Source organism: Sus scrofa, chromosome 16 (assembly GCF_054392235.1).
Source record: "Sus scrofa isolate SSC_HxYL_T2T_F1_AM1 chromosome 16, Sscrofa_HxYL_maternal_Yorkshire_Landrace_v2.0, whole genome shotgun sequence".
Lineage (NCBI taxonomy): Eukaryota > Metazoa > Chordata > Mammalia > Artiodactyla > Suidae > Sus > Sus scrofa.
In genome coordinates this window covers 24450741-24462973 of record NC_139398.1, presented here as the reverse complement: position 1 = coordinate 24462973, position 12233 = coordinate 24450741, and the positions used below count along the sequence as shown (strand labels likewise).

Genomic DNA, 12233 nt, shown 5'->3' with positions numbered 1-12233 from the left:
CCATATGCTGCATGTGTGGCCCTAACGACAAAAATAAATATGAATATATGTAGAGAAAAGTGGAAATATCTAGTTCTCTTGTAAAGCAAAGCATACTTGAGTCAAAAATAATAATTTTCAATTTTAGGATTTCAAAACAGAATAATTTATTAAAAATAACCATTTAATTAATATTCATGGACTAAAAATAAAGATCAAGACTATGCCGAAAAAAAAAAGAATGATTTTGAGTGAGTTGGAGAAGCAAGACAGAGAGGAAGAATATGTAGTGTGTTTTATCACTTCATTTAAGAATGACAATGTTTTTTTCTGGGCATGGAGTTTAAAAAAATAACTATAACTTATTTATATATGCCAGCTCTTTTATTAGAAAACAGACTTTATACCTCAAGTTATAAAAGGCAAAAATAAGATTTAGTAAAATATAGGAAATACATAGAAAATATTCAGAGACATAAAACATTGAAAAAAATAAGATATCAAACACATTTTACATTGTATAACATAAACTTATATCTTAAGAGAAAAAAAGACTAAGTTTAGGAGAACAAAAATAAGTTTAACTATACAGCCCACATCAAAAACTAAGGACTCTAAAAATTAAGAAAATCATCAAAAGACTTAGACAAAAACCTTAAAAATCTGGCATCACAATATTTATGTCAAATAAATTTCAATTGAAATTAAAATAAAAAGTACATGCGAGCTTTCTTTAGAATGATTACAGGAGGAAACTACAATGAAGTGAATATTGATGAAACAATACATAGACATGTAGATGCATTTTAAAATGTTTAAAACTCACAGAGTTACTAATAGGAATATGATATTAAACAAATATAAACCAACTCTGTCCTTTATATATCAAAGTGATTAATAATAAACAAATATGCAAAACTTAAAAATATAATTATTGTAATTTTTATGAGCATATTAACTTTATTTACCCTTCAAATTTAAACTATAGCTTCTTTTTGCTTACTGTGAGATAGTTTCATAACTCTCTCTAATACATTTCTGCTCACAGTGATATAAATGTAATTATAGGGATCTTTGTCGTCTTTAGAATTTTAAAGTTTATTTAAATCTTTATTTTTTCTTGAATTCCATTTTATCTTACTTCATAATTCATCTGTATAGTTACACTCAGGAAATGTAATTCCAGAACTGACAACCTTGGGGAAGACTAAGTCCATGATTATAAAAGATGCCAAAAGTTTTTCTTCTTCATCTGTTCCAATAATACCCTTCCAATTATAATAGTACCCAGTTGATGTGCCTTCATTTCTAAATTATTATGTTACCTTGTACATAGCAGTATTCAAAAAACATTTGTTGAATGAATTAACAAACCAGTATGTTTGTGGGCGTGCATGTATGTCTGCCTTCCTGTCAAACACCTTGTATTTTCCTTATGAAGTTTTATTTTCTAAGTGGCATAGTCTTCTGATTTATAACTACAGAATGTGGTGGTAGAGAGAGAGGCATGGAATCCATGTGCTGTATTGCTGGAGGCATTGTTAGCTGCTGATTATTTCATTTGAGGCATCCTTCACTAGGCGCTGTGGTTTATTGAGGAACAACTTAGTTTTGAAAGATCCAACAGACATTCATGGGAGAAGGCAGATTACAGACTGTTTACTCAGGCTTCCAGTAATGATTGTCAAGCAGCCATCTCCTAATATGCTCATTTCTGTTTTGCTGTACATCCTTTTCCTGTAGGACTGCAAAGATCTCCTGCTGGGTTCTCCTCAAGTTCTTTGCGTGTCTCTGAAAAAGAAGGGGATCTGGCTAGACTTATGAATAATTCTAATATTAAAAAAAAAGGTGTGATATGACTACTGAAAAGTTGTAATAATCTAAAAGGATTCTTATCAAGGTGTACTCAAAATTATTGAACATTTTAAAAAGTAGGAAAACCATTTTAAATTTAGCCATGAGCGTGGCTCCTCTCTAAGAGGATTTTGTCATGTTTCTTCAGTTTGGATTATCTGACTCCTGGCCTTTCAAATGACATTCAAATGACTTTCAAAAAAATCTTTCAAATGACTGAGGAAGAATAACTGTGAAGTTCAGAGTCTCTAAGGCTAACATTTTGCTTTTGCTATTTCCTGGCATTCTTCCCCAATTAAATTCCTATTTACTTATTTTGCATCTCCAGTTTAATATGTCACTTTCTCCATTTGGAAGAAACTAATACAAAATGGTTAATTGCACAATGTCCAATTGCACAGAGCATCCACATTGACAAGAAGGTAGATTTTATAACCTTGTTTTTCGAATTGCTCCTCTTCATGTGCCAAAGATCCTTATCATAGTCCACAAGAGCACTCTAAATCTGCTAGTTCACACAAATCTCTGGTTCTTGGGCAGTTGACTTGGTCTAGAGAGAGTGAATCTTGAACTATCTGCAAAATCTAAGATACTTGGTTTTGGGTGAGTCTGGCTGTACATTATTGATTAGACTAATCAAATGACAGTGAGAACTTATTTTTTTATATATAATGATTTTTATTTTTTTCCATTACAGCAGGTTTACAGTGTTCTGTCAATTTTCTACTCTACAGCATGGTTACCCAGTTACACATACATGTATACATTCTTTTTTCTCACGTTATCATGCTCCATCATAAATGACCAGACATAGTTCCCAGTGCTACACCGCAGGATCTCATTGCTAATCCATTCCAAAGGCAATAGTCTGCATCTATTAACCCCAAACACCCCATCCATCCTATACTTCCCCCTCCCCCTTGGTAACCAAAAGTCTGTTCTCCACGTCCATGATTTTCTTTTCCGTGGAAAGCTTTGCGCAGCAAAGGAAATCTAAAAAACAAAACAAAACAAAACAAAACCAAAAACCAAAAAGACAATTTAAAGAATGGGAGAAAATAGTTTCAAATGATGCAACTGGCAAGGGCTTAATCTCTAAAATATACAAATAACTTATACAACTCGACAGCAAAATAGCCAACAACCCAAAGGAAAAATGGGCAAAAGACCTGAATAGACATTTCTCCAAGGAAGAGATACAGATGACCAACAAGCACACGAAAAAATGCTCAACATCGCTGATTATTAAAGAAATGCTAATCAAAACTACCACTAGATACCACCTCACACCAGTCAGAATGGCCATCATTAAAAAGTCCACAAATAACAAATGGTGGAGAGGGTGTGGAGAAAAGGGAACCCTCCTGCTCTGTTGGTGAAAATATAAGCTGGTACAGCCACTATGGAGAACCGTATGGAGGTACCTTAGAAAACTATGCATAGAACTACTATATGTCAGTGAGAACTTAAACTAGGAAGGCTTGTTGCTACTAATTTCCTTGTTCAGCAATTTCTTCTGTTCCTCAAAAATGGTCAGATTTCTCCCATGAAATATATATGGAAGAGATCAAAAAGTTAATTATCTTAATGAGATATAGTACAGAGGTTGGCAAACTTTCTTTTTGTGTAGTATCAGGTAGTCAATATTTTCAACTTTGTGGGCTTTACACTCTCTTAGGCAATTGCTCAAAATGTGCTGGTGAGCAAAAGCAGCTGGAGACAATGTGTAAATGGTTGGAAATGGCTCTGTTCCAATACAGTTTTAACTGTGGCCATTGAAGTTTTATTTTCAAATAATTTTCATGTATTACAAAATATTCTTTCTCTGAATTTTTTTTCAACCATTTAACAGTGTAAATGGCCATACACAAATGAAGAGAGAGAAGAGGTGAAAGGCTATAGTTTTCTGACCTCTGCTATAGTATATAAACTTCAAAATATATTTCAGAAATAATTCAGAGTCTTTCTTTTTCTTCTTTGGCCATAGCAAAAAGCACTGATGTAATAAGTGGGAACTGGACCCTCTGCTCTGTTAACCCCAGGCTAAAAATCCATGAAGCTCCTTGGCTCATACTTTAAAAATCTGTTCCAGTTTCAATTCAGGTCCCTGACAACTCGGAAGTGATTTGCCTTCGTTCTTTATTCCTCCTGTCAAGGCAGTGGCTCTCCATGCTTTCTTAGCCACATTTGGAGAATCTTCAAGTGTTTAGTTATTCCATATCCCATAGAGGGGATGATTAACTAAGACTCGGAAGAGAAAGCAAGTTTGACAGTGCCCTTCTTGGAACGCCTGAGGAATGGGAGGTCTGCTGTTATTTAAGCCAGTTATAAAGGAGAAATGTTCATGTTAATAAATATGTACATATTTTAAAACTAACACATGCACCAAGTTTAAAAAGTAAAAAGATCATAATAAGATGGAAATGAAATATTCTCCTATACTGAAGTCCTGATTATTCTATTATTTTGTATCTTATTGTTATATTATTTTTATTTGGTATTTACTTGCACTTTTTAATGGCAATGCTTACCTTGCTATTTTATTTAACATTGCTAAGCAAAATCCCTTGACTTGCCATTATGGTTTAATCAGCTCAAGTATACCACTGTTCTCCTGCTTCTACCCTACATAGTTAAATCACAGTTTTTGGCTAAATTGGTATTTAAACTTACAATACTAAGACCAAATAAACATCATTTACTTTGAGTCAAGTGATTCACTGTATTTACATTTGTTTAGTTCTACAATGTTTTCATTTTTCCTAGAATTTATTACCTCTTATTTATATGTTCATTTCTCTATGCACTTGTTGCTAATTCTTCACAGCTGTCCAACAATCTCAAACAGCCTCTTAATACAAAACTCCTTCCCCATTAGCCTGTTCATACACTTCTCCCTGCCCCCGCCACCTAGTGAGCTTTTTGTTTTCTTGTTCAAATCTGGACCAACAATGCATGCAAGAATGCATGCCCCAGTTCTCCTAAATCTCATCCTGATGGGTCTCCTTACCATTTTCTTTTGTCGAATGTTCTATTTTCAGAATCTGAAGTTTTCCTTTTCTGAGGATTAAGTGCTAGTGTTTGAGTATTTCATCATCCTAAAAAAGAGGTGACAGGAGTGAAATTTTTGGAGACATGCTTATCTAAAAAGTTTTTATTCTACTCTCAAAGTTGATGAATTATTTAAGTATATAACCCCAAATTACAATTATTTTATCCTCAAAATGTTGAACTTTTAAAATTTTCTTCTAGATCTCAATTAAGAATCATATTAAAAAATTTTGTGATCACCATCTCCCATGCCTTTTTTTCTGTTAAAGCTTTCTCTCCCTCTCTCTCTCCGTCCCTCTCTCCTTCTCTCTCTCTCTCCTCCCCGCTCACGCCATAACCAGTTCTTTTTTTTTTTTTTTTTAGGATCCATTATTCTGAGCACTTATGCGTATAGAAATTCATGCCAAGTGTAGGCTGGGGATGATTGCTACATTATCTCAGTGATATATTTTCCTTTAGTTTTTCTTTCCTTTGTGGATTTTAATAACATGCATGTTTGAATTGCTATACTGATTCTCAATTTCTTTAATTTTCTCTACTATGATTCTCCTTTTTGTTCATAGTGTACTTGGAAGTAAATTTTATTTTCTTTCCTTCCATCTTCCTACCTTATACTGAAGTTTTGATTTTTAAAATTTATCTTACTTTTATTTCCCAAGGGCTTCTATAATTTCCTGATTTTTCCTCTTTATAGAATCTTATGTTTGTTTCTTTTCTCAAGCTATTAATTTTAAAATAAATTTCCATCTCTTTTTTGTACTTTGTCTATATCATCTGAGTTCCTTTGTTCCTGTTCATTTTATTTTCAGTCTAAAAAGTTGGCTGCTGTTCTCAGAAGTCTAATGATCCTGGGAATCTCATACACATTCAGCAGCAAAACAAGAAAAAGCTGATAGAAATGTCTACTTAACTCAAGAAAAGTCATGTTTAAATGAAAGTTTCTTTCTTAAAAAAGCTCTTATAACCAAAATCTGGTAGAGCTGAATTTGGAAGAAATTAGAAAATTCTAGTTAAATGTGAAATCTTAGAGCCTGGGTAATAGACTATATTACAACTATAATTATACCTGCTTGCTTGTTACTATGTATAAAATGGATATTTTAGATTTTATTTACAGAGACTTTTTTTTCACCCATCTCATTCTTGGTTTAATTGCCTCAAATCCCACATATACTTGCACTATTTTTTGAACATTGTAAAGATGAAAAGTGGAAGATTTTTATATTTCTATTAGTAATGTTTTACTTTCAAATAATACCCTGATGTTGAATTGATCTCCAATAATTTGAATGAATATTTTTATTACTACATATTGTTGATGTCAGTTTTTATAAATATCCACTAGTTTTATATTCTTGCTTTTTAGGCAAATGTACCTTTAACTTTAATAAAACTGTTAGGTAAGTAAACAAAGACTAATAATATATAAAGTTTGTTATGTTCTTGGCCTACTTTAGGGTTTGTTGTATGACTATATTTAATTTCACTTGATCCAAGAATTGTATGCTGTTTTTATTATTACTGAATTTTACAGATAGGGAACAACAACAACAAAAAAAAAAAAAAAATGGGGGAAAGAGAAAGAACAGTAATATGCCCAAATTCTATAGTAAGTATGCAGCAGAACTTATGTTTGAACTTGGGCTATTGGGATGACCACATTTTTCACCACTAAGGTCTATTGGATCTTGAAGAAAAAGTAATGGCCACAGCCTATTCTGGTTTATATGAAAGGGGTAAAAAAAATACAATTTTGAATTTATATCCAAATTGGTGTTTCATATGTTTCCATTTAAATGACAATTAACACACACTTAGTACTCTGATTTATACATTTTCCATTTATTCCTAAAAATAATTACCTAACCTTCAATTTGCCTGGAAGATGCCTGTAGACCTTGATACCCTGAAATCAATTTTTATAGGAAGACACAAATGTCTTAGTGAGCTTTTAGGTTTATTCTAGGTGAGTGCAAGTATATAGACATATGACAGTAAAAACCGCTTTCATTATTAATCACATCTCTTTTCATCCAGAACTGAAGAACAGACATGTACAGGCACAACAAGAGGGAGGTAAGTAAAAGCTCCATCATGCAAAACTGAGGTATATGCTGAAATGCCTTCCAAAAAATAGAGTTGGGTCTTTTCTGCATAAGCATAGTCAATGGTAAGGATGTATTAAAGTACTCTGGTCCCAGAGTGAATATCCTGGGGTTCCAAATACAGTACAAAACTGCAACTATAGACATAATCTCCAGAGTATTTAATGAAGACCCACATCATGCTCATCAATAGCATCACGCTCATAAATGCCAAGGCCCCACTTGCCCTCACACATTCGGAAAGTGACCAATATGACTTCTGAGGAAGATAAAATTTTAAGTTTTTATTTAAAATAAAATAAAATAAAATAAAATGGGATGAATAGAAAATGATAACCAAGATCATCAATTTTCTGAATGACAAAGATCAGCAGGAAAAGTTTTTGGTATTGAGACCTAGCCAGTGCAGCTAAGAAGATGGTTTTGAATGCAATGTCGGAGTCTCATCTGAGACAAATCTGGTCCAGAGATGCAAATAAACCTTCCTCCATCTCTTCTTAGATTATGAAATGAGTGTTTATTGTTCAAAAATAATCTACTATGAACTTAATGAGTATTTCTGCTATCAGAAAAAAGATTAGAAAGGTAGGGAAGGTGGGCATTAACATTTCTAATTTTAAAACCATCCTAGGTATACTTTATTGCCATGTTAAACCAAATTTTGAATTTACTTTCTGAAGAAAAATCATTTAATGCATGATTTCTTGGGGCATATTTCTTTTTCTTGGAATTTCTCAGAGTATTTATGACATAGAACAATATTCCTAATACACAGTAACATAATGGGCTTTTAAAAATATGTAGCTAAATAATAAAAGCTATTTTATTATATCATTACTGGAAATGCCACGTTAATCTCAAGCTCTAAGACTCATTCATCTTATTCACAAGAATTCATGCTTTATTTTTTTCTTGGTCGATGTGGAATATTGAGGTACAATTGCTTCCTCTATTTAGCAGTCTTAGCTCTGTGGGGACTGTTGTTTCTTGTTGACTTATTGTGAACTGCAGTTGCTAGTATAAGTGGCTTAGCCTTTGTGAGCTTCGTCTATACTTAGTTGGCCAGAAAAATGAACAAGCAATAAAATAAAGCAAACAAAATACCCTCTTATGTCCAGAACAATTGAGGAGAAACACTTCTCTGAGGCAGAAGAAAGAAGCTACCTACCAAAATCTCTTCTCCACACCATTTAATGTAGAGTTGTAGCTTAAAACTGAATACTTAGACAAGAACTGTATTTCCTATTTCCCTTACAATTATGGGTGATTGAATGATTGGTCCTTCCCTATGGAAAGTGAATGGAACTGACATATGCTACTTCTAATCCCAGGCTTTTAAGAAACCAATCTGCCTTGTCCTGGATCTCCTTTTCCCCAACCAATGATGGGACTTAATTGCAAATGATATCCAATGGGATAGTTGAGCAATATGACAGAAGGAGCTAGGATTCTTACAAAACCACACAGAAAATAATGGTCCCATCAGCCTGACCAATTTTTAAGAACTGTTTTATGAGAAAAAAATGTTTTACTCATTTGAGCCACTGCATTTTGATTTATCACTGTATGTTTGCATATCTTCACTAATACATTCTCTCTGTGCTGCTTTACAAAGTCTCCTAAATTCTCCAATGATCTTAAAGTCTATGCAACCACCCAGGACTCTTGTAATTTGGCCTGCTTTCCAAGTGAGAAAACACACTTTGCCTGGATTTGAATATGGCTCTTGAGATGGGGAACAGAGGGGGAGGGATTTGTACAGCTATTGGTGCACAACAGAAACTTTTTTACTAGAATGATAAATATGATATTAATAATGCACATAGATGCATAGTGGTTTTGCCATTTTTTAGGATTGAAATATATTCTCTTGAATTTAACGGATATTATTTACTGTGCCCATGAACATTCATTGACAGGTTTGATGAGACCGCACATCCTGCTTTCCTTTTTCAGACAGCAAAAGCTGTTTCATGGAACAAGTGTTTTAGATGAAAATGAATAGGTGGGAAATAAAACTATAATGTAAATCTGAGCCCATAGTTGGGTAGTTGACAGCTGCATGTCTGAGGGAAAAAATAGTCAATATTTTCTGATGGTAGATTGAAATGGGATTAAAATACAGCTGGATTTCATCTGATACTTCTCATCAGTACACATTTCCCTCAGCCTTAAAAGAAGTATCTGAATGAGTTTGAAGCATTAGACTATTCATCAATCATAAATTTTATTGCTTTACTTTGAATTTAACAATTGATAATTTTCATGTATCTAAGCTGGTATTTCATAAATAAGAAATACATCGCTACAACTGTTTTTAATAGGTTCAGGTTTGCCCATGTATAACTGTGTTTTACTCCTCTGAGTTTCCACTGAAACAATGTGCTTGATTCATATTTTCTTACAAGATTAAACAAGATTTAACCATATGCCAGTGAATTCATAAACTATGATTCTGAAAAATATTGCAGCTACTTAAGAGTTTCTTCTACATGTGCCATATTATGTTCAAATATGTGCTTAATCAGTAGGCTTTAAATGTTATCCAAATGAAATAATACCTCATATATGTAGCATGCTCCCTCAAACTATTAGCCACCCTTTCATTAATACTGAATAAATTCAGTTTCTTAAATAAAACATATGCCCAAATATTTTCCTTTGTTTTATATTTTCCATGTAGAACTTTATGGTTTTTTTAAAGTATTTTATTGTGCATGATATTAAATATCCTGTTAGAATACATATGTGAGTTATATGAGGAAAAGACATTCTTAATTATCTAAAAACAAGAATTTTAATTACCTGAAAACACAAGAATCTCATACTGTCAGCCTGCAAACATTGTAGAAGCTAACAATGGAGATTATGTTGGTATTCATTGCTCTAAGGACAAAGACTGATATTTAGCCTGGCCCACAAACCCGAGATCATCTGCTCTCCATCTGCCTCACAAGTCTCATTTAGCATTATGACCTCACCTCGTGCTCTGTGCTCTAGCTATTATGACCTCTTTTCAGTTCCATCCTGAACATTCTGGGCTATTTAGCTTGCCTGAGATTGTCTTCCCCTGCCCATAAACAGCATTCAGTCCTTATCTAGTTGAATCTTACTTTCTGTCAGATCTCAGTTGAATAGTCAATTCCTCAGGAAAACTTACACTAGCCTCCATTCCTAAGTGATTTTCACCTAAGGTATGCTTTTTAGCAGCATGCCCCTCCCCCTCACAACTCTTATCCTATTCTAATTTTTTTGATGGTATTAAATTTTTATTTTTTTATTGTAGTGGATTTAGAATGTTCTGTCAATTTCTGCTTTAAAGTGACCCAATTATATATGTGTGTGTGTGTGTATAATTTTTCTCACATTATCTTCCGACTAGGAACCATGAGGTTGTGGGTTTGATCCCTGGCCTCGCTCACTGGGTTAAGGATCCAGTGTTGCTATGAGCTGTGGTGTAGGTTGCAGACTTGGCACGAATCCCATGTTTCTGTGACTGTGGTATAAGCCAGCAGCTGTAGCTCTGATTAGACCCCTAGCCTGGGAACCTCCGTATGCTGCGAGTGCAGCCCTAAAAAAAAAAAAATTAAAAAAAGGCAAATGCACCCGCATCTTCATTGCAGCACTATTCACAATAGCCAAGTCATGGAAACAACCTCTGATAGATGATTGGATTAAGAAGATGTGGTACATATACACAAGGGAATACTACTCAGCCATAAAAAAGAACAAAATAATGCCATTTGCAGCAACATGGATGGAACTAGAGATTCTCATCCTGAGTGAAGTAAGTCAGAAAGAGAAAGACAAATACCATGTGATATGACTTATATCTGGAATGTAATATATAGTACAAATGAACCTTTCCACAGAAAAGAAAATCATGGACTTGGAGAGCAGATTTGTGATTGCCATAGGGGAAGCGGAGACAGTGGGATGGACTGGTAATTTGGGTTTAATAGATGCAGACTTTTGCTTTTCGAATGGATTAGCAATGAGATCCTGCTGTATAGCACTGGAAACTATATCTAGTTACTTATGATGGAGCATGATAATGTGAGAAAAAAGAATATATACATGTATGTGTGACTAGGTCACCTTGCTGTACAGTAGAAAATTGACAGAACACTGTAAACTAGTTATAATGAAAAAACTGACAGAACCAGCTATAATGGAAAAAATAAAAATTGTTAAAAAATGTTTTAAGGTGTTTTAGACAACAAGGTCCTATTGTATAGCACAAGGTCCTATTTTATATCCATTCTCCTGTGATAGATTATGATGGAAAGTAATACTTTAAAAAAAGTATACATATATATGACTGAGTCACTTAGCTCTACAGAAGAAATTGGCCCAATATTGTAAATAAACTATACTTTAAAATTTTTTTTATGTTTTAAGATATAAAATAAAAATCTGTTTTCAATTAGGCTTTGAGAAAAGAAAGATACTTTCTTTCCAAACTGATAAATTTTTATAAGAAACTTGGTAATAAGAAAAATTCAACAGTGAGCATAATATTTAGAAAGATAGATTTTAAGCATTCCTTCTTAGTTTAAAACTATGTTCCCATATTACCAACCCTCTTGCAGACAAATAAAAAAAAAGGAAAACAACCAAAGAGAAGCAGTAGCAGAAGGAGAAGAAAATGAAAATGAAAATGAACAAAGAAAGAAGGACAAGGGGAAGAAGAAGTTGTCTTTAATAGGGGGTCAACATTTGGAAGAAAGAATGACATTTTGAAGAGAGAAAAGACCCTGGGTGAGGTAGCTATATATCTGGTCTTTAAGAGGCAATCCAACTCAGATAGAAAAACTACAGTACTTTTGCCCTGAAAAAAACAGAGTTTAGAATTTTGGACAATGAAATAATAAAATCATGCTTTAAAGTGTTGAAGGACTCTTAAGAAAGAGAAAAGGGGGAGAAATGATAAATTGTGTGTATAATGTGTACAAATTGCTACTTGACCCATGAACCACACATACAGACCCTACTCTAAGTGGAACAACAAAGGCTAAAATCACTGTACTGAATTTTGAGGTTATATCCAGAGGACAAAGATTGCTGATTAAGTACAATCAAGTTAATTGTCTACCAAAACAAACCAACACACTCACACAAATAAAAATACTGTTTGGAGGAATATAACAAAATCCAAAGTCTCCAAACATAGCGTTCACAATGTCCAGGATACATCTTAAAATTATTAAACATATGAAGAAATAGGAAAGCATGCCTGGATTT

At 33.4% G+C, this 12233-nt stretch overlaps 1 protein-coding gene across 2 annotated transcripts in view; it reads left to right on the top strand.

The window, feature by feature from the left end:
- Positions 1–10584, top strand: part of LOC146395468 (uncharacterized) — a 586337-nt gene extending 575753 nt beyond the window's left edge. For both annotated transcript variants that reach the window (XR_014831075.1, XR_014831074.1), the window contains one exon: positions 6922–10584. The gene's annotated coding sequence lies outside the window, so the exon portion shown is untranslated. The remainder of the gene's footprint in view (positions 1–6921) is intronic.
- Positions 10585–12233: the final 1649 nt, after the last annotated feature.